Source organism: Ostrea edulis, chromosome 7 (genome assembly GCF_947568905.1).
Source record: "Ostrea edulis chromosome 7, xbOstEdul1.1, whole genome shotgun sequence".
Lineage (NCBI taxonomy): Eukaryota > Metazoa > Mollusca > Bivalvia > Ostreida > Ostreidae > Ostrea > Ostrea edulis.
In genome coordinates, this window is record NC_079170.1 from 11,393,078 (window position 1) to 11,407,289 (window position 14,212).

Below are 14,212 nucleotides of genomic sequence, written 5' to 3' on the forward strand. Positions count from 1 at the left end.
TATTCGTTATCTTCACCTTGCATTTCTAAAGAAATTTAAGTAAACTTGAAATTGCGAAACTTTTCTCAAATCAATGTCCATGGGAATTCCAACAGACTGTTGGAAGACCTAATCACCAAAAACCAATGCGAAACTCTAGTATACTCTTTATTCTAATTTCAGAGGACTTGTGCGTGGAATCAGAGTGGTGTTTAAAAAGGTAATTTTTTGGATGACCGATCACTAGATATGAATCTCTCTCTCTCTCTCTCCCCTCTCTCTCTCTCTCTCTCTCTCTCTCTCTCTCTCTCTATCGACCGATCGAAACGAATTCGAGAACTACAAGCACCAATTCTGAACATATTATGTCTAAACAAAGTATAGTACATTTATTTGCTAGTACTGGATTATATTTCTCATGAAATCATCGTAAATTTAGTAGAAAAATAATATTCAGAACTTTTGATGCTTTCATAAACCGTGAGCATTGGTGTGTCATCTTGTATACTAGTGCATTTTGTCTGATAATGAGTAGTATTTAATTTCTTCATACATGAGTATACAATGTATGTGAAAAGAAGATAGCATAGTAAGTAGGACTGTACGACATAAAAAATACAAGTGCATATGCAATTAAAAAACACTCCGGAAAGTAGTCAAGATAATTTCATTAAACAAACAACACGGCCGCTATAATTACCTAAACCCCGATTTGACACTTGAACGCTTCTGTATACTAAGTATAGAAGGTGTTTTCCCACTTAGATTTACGTAATTCACTTAATTGCAACTGTGTGTACAGTATATCAACCTGAGGAAATAATCCCACAATTAACATAGATACGTACAAAATAGATAGTGGGACCACGAACTGCATTTAGATGATGCAGTTTTTGTATATTTCTGATGCAGATACTTTTATATGTGTATTGTATAGAAATTCATGAGAAAAGTCATTTTTTTATATCAGAGACAAATGATAGAAACATTTCAAATTTGTCGAAAAGAGTAAATAAATTTATTGACATTTTTTTCATAAATATAGGTGTAAAATAACCAAAAATACTTGTCAAATCATCGAAATTTAGCATCGATGTTTAAAAGCAGGGTGGGGGGGGGGGGGGGGGGTGAGGAATAACGTTTACTTCTTTAAAATTCTTGTTAAGTAAAACAACATGATGACAATAATGGATTGTTCTTTTGCCAGAACCTGAAAATGATAACTGATAGTTCAGAGGGTGTGATGTATTTATTAACGGAAGCTGCCTCATTATTTTGTTACACGTACCAGCTCTTGTCCTTTGCAATGTGTTCATGTATAAGGTTTGAATTCATTAGTGCAGGCTCTTAAATTCTGCTCTCATTCAGAAGTACTCCCCTACTTTTTAACCAAACAATAGTTATGTTTTGTGATAAGAACGATGAATATTCTATCATTTGATATTGATGAGTGATCTTCAGTTTTATTTAATTTTTTACAGTTAATAATCCTGGTACTTTGTGCTTCAAAAATATAATTTCTATTATAACAGGAAAGTTTACTTTCACTATAACGCACGGTTTTCCATTTCCCTTTTGCCTTGCTCAGAAGATCGATCCTTTAACTTTGGTGTTGCAAATGACAATGATCGGTTTAACGCTTTGTGAACTATGAACGCACGGTAAATGATTTGTGTACACAAAACTGTAAGCGGAGAGAACACGGTGAACGTACGGAAAATGGTAAAGTAGAACGTTTCAGGGACTCTGTCTATCTATCCATCTATCCCTTCATCTATCTATCTATCTATCTATTTATCTATCTTTCTATTTATCTATATATCTATGGAAGGTGAAGATAACGAACAGTGATCAATCTCATAAGTCCTATAATCAATACAAAATAGATAGTTGGGCAAAAACGGACCCCTGGACACACCAGAGGTGGGATCAGGTGCCTAGGAGGAGTAAGCATCCCTATCATCTATCTATCTATCTACTTATCTATGAAAGGAAAAAAATAACAAAAATGAAATAAATAACGAAAATTTATTTATATCATAACTCCTATGAGGAATACAACACCAAGAGCTGGACAGAAACAGACCCTTAGACATACTAGATGTGGAATCTGGTGACTAGGAAAAGTAAACATCCGCTGTTGAACGGTCACATCCACTTTAACCCCTTCTCTACCGTACCGGTCAATTTGACCGGTGGCGCGTAAAAACGGGACAGCGCAAAAGGAGTGCCTCTAAATCTTTCAAACTACGGTAATAAGATATATGATCTATATATCATATTTTTGGAAATTTTCTCTATTTTTTAACTATGTAAAAATCAGTTAAGTAAATAAAGCTATTAAATTAATAAAAGCATTTAAAGCGAAAGATGGCTTCGTCTAAATATGACGCAACGCTTTGTCGCAAGGCCATTTCCCCCCTCGATACGATTTTTTTAATCTCCCGTATGAATGCACTATTTTCTATATTTTTGAAAAGCATATATTCCCTGCTTTCAGAACATATAAAAATTATTTCTAATGCCTGGCAAAGTTATAAGAAAATAGCTATTTTTTGCACATGTACGCTTTCTTACAATTTTATTTCTCAATGTTTAAACAGATCGGCGTTTTACCAATATTCATATATGGAAATAGGGAAAAGTAAACACAGCCTGTAAAAGTACAGGAAATGTTCTTTTTGATGGGCCCTTATTTGTGTTGTAATTCTTGTTAGTTTTTATATTACGATAAAATGAAATTGGGACATGCTGCGCGGTTTTCTTTAAAATTAGTGATAAAACGTCGGTGCTGAAAGCGATCGACGAGCATCGCACAATAAAGTAGTGGAAACTATTTGTAGTGTCCTCTGTTGGTAATATGAATACTTTTTGATACACTAAAACAATATACATATATGTATGAAATAATCAGCCAGGTATTCTCTGCTTTAAAAAAAAAAGAAGTAGAAAAACCATTATTGGTAAATAACAGTTACACCACCTACTTGTATTGTAACTTCATAAAACACCTAACGAGAATGTTACATCGGTAGAGTGAATAAAAAAATACTTCAAATTCAGATATAAACGTTATGTAATATTTATTCGGTATAGAAATATTTTTTTCTGCCATACAAAGAAAACAAAAAGACCAGTCTGCATATTGTATATATAATACTTTCCCCCCGTGATCCGGATCGCGACCGCGGGGTTTTCTGAAAGTGTCCACGGGCAACACACGTGTTTCCGTTTCAACGAAAACAACAACACAACAAACGCTTGTATTGTATTTTACATCTTGAAAACGACCTGATGTCAGATGAAGAAGTCTGAAGATACCTTGGATATCCTGTTGCAGGATGACCCAAACGATCATGCATTCAGTATAAACATGTAAGTTGATGTAGCCACATAGACCGACTAGAAAAAAAACACCTTCGCAGTTATGTCATGTTATGAAAAATGCACGATTAATATATTAACCGCGATTTGATGCCATAATTTGTCGTTTCATGAAAGAAAATATTTATATTTTATGATATCTAAACCAAGTGTATAACACCCAATTGTTTATTAAGAGCTGAACATATCTGACATCAATTAATCTGTCCTGGCCCGGCATTAATCAGTCTGATCCCCCCACACACACTTTTGGTATCTCCTCACCTGACGCGCGAGTGTAATAAGAGGGTGGATTTAGTGTACGATGAGAAAAGGGTGGGATGGTTTCAATCAGACTGGGCATTCATGACCATTGTTGCGGAGGCTATTTTCCAAGATGTTCTATGTTTATAAAAAAAATATTTCTATGAAAAGAAAACACAATCTGTTAGGAAAGCATATATTACATTATTGTATTATCGTAATAATAGAATTTATTACCGTAATTTGAGGTTTTTCTTCATATTGTAACAGAAATAAAAACAAAATGTGTGTTTGGGACAAAAGGTGTGTGCGTGTGGGGGGGGGGGGGGTTAACATCAATCAAAATCTGGTTATGACAGGCTATTGAAAAAGCATTTAATTATATGATCCATACATGCTGGTGTGCTTTGAGCTGATGGGCATCTGCCCACTTGTTGCTTAGATTTTCTCTAATTTCGACTAAATCCACACCCCATCAGAGTACCATGCCAGGGAATTTAGACACTGTGTACAATGAAGAACCAATTCAATTCTACTTTAAATCTGGGGCCATTCAATTTCCCTCAGAGGCACACTATTTTCGCTGGACACTGTATATTTCAACCTGAATTTCTTCAGTATTTGCTCCCATGTATATGTTGGGCATAATGCTAACACCTCCATGATGTATAGTTTTTTTTTTCAATACGCACTCTGCTACACTCGCAAAGTATAATGAAATATTCCATTCATTTGATTTCTAACATATGTATGTAAAACTTATACGATACCAATTTTGATGCACCAGATGCGCATTTCGACAAATAATGTATCTTCAGTGATGCTCAACCGAAATCTTTGAAATCCGAAATAACTATGTATGTCATCCCTTACCAAATAGCACTTTAAATATAGGACATCTCTATCTTTAAATAAATATGATCAGTACTTTCGTGCGAAACTGTCCCTTACTATCATGAAGCTTATATTCTGCTTTAAAACACAAACCAATAATTCTCAATTGTATTTTTTCATCTTTAAAAAGGTTATTGACATCCCAATATTTAGTGGGAAACTTCCAGGTATCTTCCACTAGTGACAGTCTACTGGCAAATCCAGACATGAATTGGAAGTATGTTGATGTGGAGGACACAGGGACACCTGGTCCAAGAACTGTGGCATTTCATTCGGAGTGACAACCTGGCAAGCAGTTGATATGACTCTGAGAGGTTGAATATAGGGTTAAATCCGTATACACTTAATTAACATTCAAATGAATCCAGATAATACATTCACAAATGGAATCATGACATTATGGTACACTGATATGCGTGTACCATTTTACTGTTTATCGTTGCATTACTAGATATAACATGCATACAAAAAGAGACAAAACACGGAAAATCATTATTCTGTTTCTAATTATAAGGTATGCTAAGTGTTTTAAATGCTGACAAATAAGGTATGATGGCCAATACTGATTTTATTTGCATTTTTATTTTCAGATATGGGACCTGATTATTCAGAGAATTGCAGATTTTATGAAGCTGTTTTTGACAGAAGATTTGGTTTTCTCCATCTGTGTTGCCACCAACCATTATGCTGTGATGGTCATATCTAGGGGGAAGGATTGTCATATGCTTCCCAAGGAAGTTCGAAGCCTGTCACTGAAGAGGAACTGTACAGATATTACTAGTTTTAAAGTACCGATATTGTGACAGTGATTTCCAGTTTAAAACGAATAATAAAATGCATTTTATAAGATTACCTTTACCAAAATTAATCTGGCTGTGCATCTAACACATTTATTAAAGATAAAATTTTACAAGTAATTAAACGCATAATTTTCAGAGGGCCTTGATTATAGAAAACATTTACAGAGCCAATCGAGTATTCAAAAGCTCTGAGAATACATCAGTATATTGGGGCTAAGTATAAACAATCTTTCTTTTTTGCTTCAGATTTTTGGGCATTATCTTATACATGTCTGCTGAGAAGTTCCAGTCGATAGACAGATATTGGTCAACACATGCCCCTATCGGAACAACCTAATATCAAGAATTATGTCTAGAAATATGTTTTAAGAGGTTGAATATAAGAAGAACAATTTTTATTAAATATAATGCAAGTACATTTAAATTTAGTGATTGAAAGTAAGTACTTGAACATTCGTATACATGTACAATGAACTTGGGGAGGAAAAACGGGCATTATTTTCGCATAGCATTTGATATCATAATGGTGTTGTTGCTTAGCAACCAAATATATTTGAACATAAAAAAATGATTTTTTTTTTAGATTTTAACAGGAAAGATCTTTGTGTTAATGTTGCACTATTTATACTATTTAGTGGGATACAATGGCAAAACGTCATATTATTAGAAAATGATGAATATGTATATGAAGTACGAAATTTTCATTTTATGACCTTTGACCTTAATTCTCTTCATTATATTTTTTGTTAGAAACCTTTTAAAATGACTAAGATCTAGTTAAAGATTATATTTTTAAAATAATGTGACATTTACTAATCATCATGCAATGTAATTATGTTTGAATTGTGTCGAATGAATTTAGAAAGGCAAATTTGGTCAAAATTACACCATGAGTGTTGTTACTTAGCAACCAAAAATATTCGTTTGTCAATAAAATTGATTAATTTGATTGTGATGTTTTTGTAGTATTTTAAAAGACATATCAGCTCATACATTTAGAATTTCCTATTTCTGACTCGAATCCAGTGAGAGGGGTCGTAATATATATATTCCAGAGAAAAAAGGTTGCAAAAATGTGCACTTAAATGACCTTTGACCCCGTAGAACTCTTTGTTGTCATGGGATAATATGACAACATTTTTGAAAAAAAATGTGCCCTGTCCAATTCGTAACAAAATTATATATCACATGCCTACCTAAAATCGTGATACATGCAGATGTAACTCGATTTAAAAATATTGTCATTTATTCTTTAGAAACCTCTAAAATGTACCGGTAGAAAAAGGTTTAAGCCCTGTATATATCTCTATAGGAAAACGGAGTGATCTGTAGTCAAAATCAGGGTGTAAAGAACTGCACAACACGTCAGACAACATTTGGCCTAAAACTAGATCGCTCTAACGACCATAGGATCTGCGAAAATTGTATGTACAATATTTATAATGTTGAATCCTGCTTTCCTCATTACTAATTATTTCAAATACATCCTTCTTAGTATGTCAATGATAGATTGCAGTTCTCTTCACATAAGTGATACACTAAAATTCAATTAGAATTGTTAGTGTTGCACTTCGATAAATCGAATCAAAGGTAAATTTGCAAACACTTTCATCCTTGAAATTCTTGAAAGGTTGAATTTAGATACACTCGGATATGAAACCCTAAACCCTCATATTCGCCGCAATTTTATTCCATATGTGATATTTCAATACAAGTGGTATACAACTATTATACATACTCACACATATGCAGCAATGATTTGAAAAATGACATCATTGTGATTCTCTTATTCCATTTCTCAAGAATACCCGATTGTGATAAATGTCTGCCCTGGGGCGTGTCTTTCATATCCTAGATACCCCATATTAAATGTACAGACCCTGAAAAATACAACTACATCAAATGAACCGTTCCGTTCTCCACTAGAATCGTTCCCACACAAAACCGCTCCATTCGAACCATGCAGCGTACCACAAAATCGTTCCTCTCTTATCTAAAAACGAATTATTCATGTGTTACAATCTTCATTTGTAGTCTTCAAGTGCGTGTGTGAATCTCTGAAATGCTTAAACAATGGTGAACTACCACACGAATGATTGGAGAAAGAGTAAACGCCTCATGTGAAATCATCGTACCTGACACTCCTGTCTGTTTTCAAGTGTCAAAAAAAGGACTTACCTGAGCAGACGTATCGTATAGATGTCATTGCATACATGTGCCGTCAATTGATTCATTGTAGATGCGCACCCCGTTATTAAATTAAGACGAATCCCAGTGTTTCATGTTTGCAAACATCATTCAGTTTAAAAAAAATAATTTCTGTATAATTTTAAGTTCTTTCATTTTGAGTACATGATTTGTATCATGATAAATGTAGAATCGTCGTCTACATTGACTATATTATTCATCAGGATAATTTAAGATTAAAGATGTTTAGAAGTTAGATTAAATCTGATATTTACAGAGCAAACACTATCAACAAGAAAAAGGAAGTCGCTTCTTTTCGATTGCTTATGATCAACTACAAAATGTTTGCACGCTCACTGACGAAATGATTTGCACACTCTGATATCTTGAATAGAAGTAAATCATCAATGAAAATTAATAGCATCGCAAACATCATTCAGTTAAAAAAAAATCATTTCTGTATAATTTTAAATTCTTTCATTTTGAGTACATGATTTGTATCATGATAAATGTAGAATCGTCGTCTACATTAACTATATTATTCATCAGGATAATTTTAGATTAAAGATGTTTAGAAGTTAGATTACATCTTATATTTACAGAGCAAACACTATCAACAAGAAAAAGGAAGTCGCTTCTTTTCGATTGCTCATGATCAACTACAAAATGTTTGCACGCTCACTGACGAAATGATTTGCACACTCTGATATCTTGAATAGAAATAAATCATCAAAGAAAATTAATAGCATCGCTGGTGCAATTCACTTCCACTAGACCTGCAAGACTATAATCACATGTACCGAATATCAATATACATGAAAGGTGAAGATAACGAACAGTGATCAATCTCATAACTCCTATAAGCAGTGCGATATATATAGTTGCGCAAACACGGATCCCTGGACACACCAGAGGTGGGATCAGGAGCCTAGGAGGAGTCAGCACCCTTGGTATGTTATATTTTGTTTTTTGTTTTGATGTTTTCCGCCACACTCAAGAGTTTTTCAGTTATATGGTGGCGCCCAGTTTTTATTGGTGGAAGAGAGAACCAAGATACAATGTACCTGGGAAGAGACCACCGACCTTTCGAAAGTAAACTGGGAACCTTTCTCACTTACCGGCGCGAGCGGGATTCGAACCCGCCCCGACAGAGGTGAGAGGCCGTGTGATTTAGAGCGCAATGCTCTAACCACTCGGCCACGGAGGCCCCCCTTGTATGTTATAGGGTGGATAAGTACACTTTATAATACTGTGTAATACCCTGACTATCGTGCATGAACCACGAGTTAAATACATTTATCGCATGGTTTCTCCTCTATCCAGTGGATATCACTTATTACATGAATTTTCGTTATCATATTTTCTCCTACGCTGTTTGTGACGTTTTCAATTTTAGGAAACAAACTTCTCAACAACAGAGTGACGGAAATAAATAAACGGGGAATATTAATAAGAGATAAGAAAGGAACCAGGGGCTCGTTTAATAAAAAAAATATTGGGACACAGATTTCAAATAAATAATGCTTGTTGATGAGGGTCAGGATATTAGAAAAATGATTACCATCATACCATCATACAAACAATCCAACATTAAGTACCTCTTTTCGTAGACAACGAAAGATCACTGGATCAGGACTCTAAATACTGCAATTTCTTATGGATGCAATGATAATGTATATGATGTTGAAACTTTGATGAGTCCACAAGGAGGTATCGTGAATGTGATAGGACTAATTCCCAATAGCCAAAGACGGAAACGCACCTATGTACATTGTTCATATAAAAAAAACAAGTATGCATGTTGTCACGCTTGGTTCACGTTTGCCTTCGTCAAAAGACAATTCGGTCCACATCATATTCGCTCGAAACTTTACTCTGTTTCAATGAGAGTTTTATTAAAGAAGTCATAGTTAGTCTATACTTGGACTGTTCAAAACTAGAATATAGACTGAACTCTATGATTATGGATGAAAGGCGTATATAACGAACAGTGATCAATCTCATCAATCTCATAAGCAATTCAAAATCGATAGTTGGGCAAAGACGGACAACTGGACACACCAGATGTGGTATCAGGTGCCTAGGAGGAGTAAGCCTCCCCTATCAACCGGACATACCCATCGTGAGCCCTGTATCTTGATCAGGTAAACGGAGTTAACCATAGTTAATATCGGTGCGTCTCGAATGGTCTAAAATCGGCGGAAACACGTCTGACAGCATTTGACCCAATGAAAGGTCGTATTGGTGTTGATATTGAAGTTGCCAATCACAGGCTCTTTAAGCCCCCGATGATGATATCATACCGCCAGTTCCTTAAGGTTAAATTTACAAACAAAGGAATATATACCGTCAACGTAAGCAAAGATTTAAGTCTTGTATTCCAACATATTTCAAGTTCAATTTCACACTTTGTATTTCCTACAGATACACTTCTACTATTGTATCGACACTTTTTAATTATAAACAAACTTTACTGTTCATAGATATGGACCATCTTATACTTCTACTTAATCCACTAATGTGTCCTTGTTCTTCGTCTTCTTTCAACTGTAGTCTAGCTGGACATGTCATTACTGGTGATGTTGATAAAGTTGAAAATCAGTACCTTAAAACACTTATTTTAAAAGACCCTAAATACATAAAACATCGTCCTTCCAATTGGCGAAAGGACTTCATCTCTATTGCGAATTCTGTCGAAGATTATGCGAGACGATGGGCTAAATATGAAAAAGAAGAACTCGATACATTGTCATTTGCAATGCATCACACATTTGAACATCAAAGAAAATTAACAAGTCCCTAATATTTTAGGAATTCAATAGTTGTATTATTTACAAACAGAATAAACCCAAAAATATATATTAACCTATGCATTAATTTTTTGCATATCAATTCTCACAGTCATAACGTCAACATCTTGATCTAAGCGTCTTAACGTTACATAATTTCCATGCTGAAAAACAACACCAAGTTTAAATGAATATAAAACGCAAACTACAATATATATTGTTATAAAATAAATTGTTCTATATCCTATAAATATTAGATCTTCAATTGTGAAAGTCTAATTTATTTTGGCGAAAGGGCCAATTTCGATACTTTGTGGCTCTAGTTCTTTTATCCAAATATCATAATTCATGTGAAAAATATTCTACTAGAATATATATTTAATTTTTATATAACCTCTTGACAATAAGAAATCAACAATTCACGTCATGTTTTAAGTTTACACTAACATATTTATGTTTAAATTACAACAATAGTTTGTAATTTATTTGACAAGAAGCAAGTCTATCTATGAAAAGCAATGTGTTGGTCTTTATGAAAAACAGAAAAAGTAAAGGAGCTCTTTTCGTATTTTTTTTTGACAAAATTGCATTGTGATATACTGATATCTGACCTATTGCAATCATTTATATTTACAAATATTTTGGAATAATTCCTTCTAATATTTAAATTATTATACTTTAACATTATATTCCACCAATTTAATCACTTTTTGTTGCAGTGCCAAATTGAACCCTTTGTTGGGTTGCTTATTTTGTAAAGCGACTTCATATTATAGATCATTTGTATTTCCAAAGAATACTTTCTAGCTGCACGTGTTCAGAATCTGTAACATTTAAAAAAAAAAAAATGTCTTGTGTACAATCGTCAAATTGTCAGGTTTGGTACAGAAACCAAAATCGTATACCCCGAATTAAAGACTGATATGTTTCTTTAAGAGTTGTATTTGATGATTCCTTTTCAGATCCTATGTGCTCCATTTCGAAATGTTCTGTAAAACTTGTGATATAATGATCACTAGAAATCCATTTTGTAGTGATCTCACTGGACGTAGTTTCTTTACCGAAACTTTTGATAATTTGACTTGTAAATCCTTTACGCTATTGAGTGTAGCCTGTGTGGCTGAATTTATGTGGGAGAAACTAAGTGTTCACTTAATAAAAAAATACCGGGGCACATATTTCAAATAAATAATGGTGTTAACCAACTTCTTTACAAACATTTCAATTCATAAGATTTTGGAACAAAAATACCATCACACAAACAATCCAACATTAAGTACCCCTTTTCGTAGACAACGAGATCAGGACTCTAGGTATTTAATTTAATTATGGATGAAATGATAATGTATATGTAGTGGGAAATTTGAATAGTCCACAAGGAAATAACGTGAATGTGATAGGACTCTTCAAATACTCAAAGACCGAAACGCAGTCATGGACATCGTTCATATAAAAGACCAAGCATAAATGATGTCACGTTTGAGTCACTTTTACCTTACGTCATCAGACAATTAGGAAAACATCAAATTCGTACAAAACTTTACTCTGTTCCATTGAGAGTTTTACATACGTTATGTTAAGAAGCCACAACTAGTATATACTTGGATTTTTTTCACCTGAATATAGACTGAACTCTATGATTATGGATGTTGTCAATCACATATTCTTTAAACCAGCACGAGTCATGGATGATATTCTTTCCAAATCATGTTTTGCATACGTTATTTAAAATCTTCCCGTTTATCATAAAGTTGAGTTGTTAGTTTGCTGACTCTGTGGTGTTTTTTACTTCAAGGTCACAGGGATATATCAAATCAACATGTGAACGAAAATTAGCATTGTTAATATATACATGTAAAACGTCGTCGATATAAATCAATGCCTCTTTGAAGGCCACAACAAGAAATGTTTCCTTTCACGTCGAAGTGCTGCTTTATATGAATATAAAACAGGTCAAATTTTCTAAAGGTAGGTCCAAGGTCAATGTTAAGGGAATTAGCTCAACGAGTTTGGTGTCAATGGAAAGGTCTTGTTCCAATGAATACAAATACTAAATATGAAAGCTCTAAAAGATATGACTAAAGTTAAAGTATTTTGCCAAATATAGACATATAGACAGACGGACAGGCCAACAAGGATATGCCCTATTTGATTCCAGGGGCATGAAATAATGATAGAGACTGGGGTTTTTTTTTGTCACAAGTAAAATAAAAAATGACAATATGACAATCTTATAGCAATTATATGTTGCCTATCTGCTCAAACGTTCGATACGCATACATGTATTTGTTTAGCAATTGTGTGAGCTGATCTAACATCTTTTGAAAATATTTTCATTGGAATGATCATGCATAGATCTTGCCAAAACTACTTTGTTGATCGCACGGTGTATACTTTGTTAATATTCTGAATTTCAAATTAGGATGTCATGATGTCAAAAAATCCGTAAAAAGACATGTTTTTGCAAACATTTCAGAAAACGGCTGTGAATATTCCTCATATTATCTATCTGATAGTGTACATACATTCTGACAAAGTGTTAATGTTTTTCTATTCATATTTAACCGAAAGCAGAGCTAATCTTTCTTGAAAAACATTTGACTACTTAAAACACTGCTGTGAAATACTGTCTGACTGTATCTCTGAATTATTCTATTCCAATCGAAAAGGTTCACTTTAACCCAGAACCTGTACACAAAATGTTTAAAAGAAAACGTTTACTTCGAACGATTTTAATTCTAGTTAGGCATCTTTATCGTGCGACAAACTCTTTGCAGAAAAAAAAATATTTTGGATTTTTTTTAGACTGAGGTGAACAAATACTAAGAAGCATTGGTAATAGTGAAAACACGGGCCCTTGGAATTTCTTGATAAAAGATCAATATAAGAAATAGTGATCAATCTCATAACTCCTATAAGCAATACAAAATGGAAAGTTAGGCAAATACGGACCCTTGGATATACCAGAGGTGAGAGCAGGTGCCTAGGAGGAGTAAACATCCCCTGTCGACCGGTCGTTCCCGCCTTGAACCTTATACGATGATCAGTTAAACGGAATTATCTGTAGTCAAAATCAGTGTACCGATAACGGCCTAACAATGATAATGAAACAAGTTAAACAATATTCGACCCAATGATAGGTTGTATTGGTATACCAGATTTTTATTACGACCATATAATTTGCGTAATGCTGACATTAAACGAGACTGTTAAAACTCCTGCACCATGAATTTGTTTATCAATAACCTGCCTCGATGTGAGTTGAATTGTTCAGGAAGAGAACTCATTCCCTGTTGATAGGATACATGCGCTACTAAGTATTTGTTTTAGTCAGGTAAACGTAGAATATTGTCTGCGACAATAAACTGAGAGATATACACCCTCTATGCAGGTGATACCAAAAGTAACGGATGATATTTTATACACAAAATACAGATGTAAAAATCAAGAATTTAATGGTTATTTCCTTGTAATAAGTTCCTCTGGATTTGTTTAGACGGAGGTGGACAAATACTAACACAATGATAAGAATCATTGATAGTAGGGAAACACGGGTCATTGACATTTTCTAATGTCAGATCAGGTGTCTAGGAAGAGGAGTCATCCTCTGTTGACAGAATTCATCCACCGCTAGACGTTTGTTTGAGTCAGATAAACGTAGAACATGATCTGTATATCTAATCAGGTGCGAAACATATACCCCGTATGCAGCTGATAATAAAAGTATCAAATGAGGTATTATACACAAAATGCAGCTGTTAAAATAAAAGAATAATGACAATTTCCTTAATTTTAAATGGTACTAAGAATAACAACGAGGAAGCGAGCGTGATTGTCACGTAGAGTATATTCATAATTCAAATTTGCATATGTGGATATGTTTACGTTTTGCTATATAATGAATACATGCTAAAATAAATCAGACAGACAGCCATG

General features: G+C 34.0%; 1 long non-coding RNA gene across 1 annotated transcript; it reads left to right on the forward strand.

Moving 5' to 3' along the window:
• The first annotated feature begins 3,174 nt into the window (after nucleotides 1–3,174).
• LOC130047804 (uncharacterized) lies at nucleotides 3,175–5,429 on the forward strand. Its single transcript, XR_008796618.1, has 3 exons — nucleotides 3,175–3,354; nucleotides 4,631–4,814; nucleotides 5,091–5,429. It is a non-coding gene; the product is annotated as an uncharacterized LOC130047804 (long non-coding RNA).
• The last annotated feature ends 8,783 nt before the right edge of the window (nucleotides 5,430–14,212 follow it).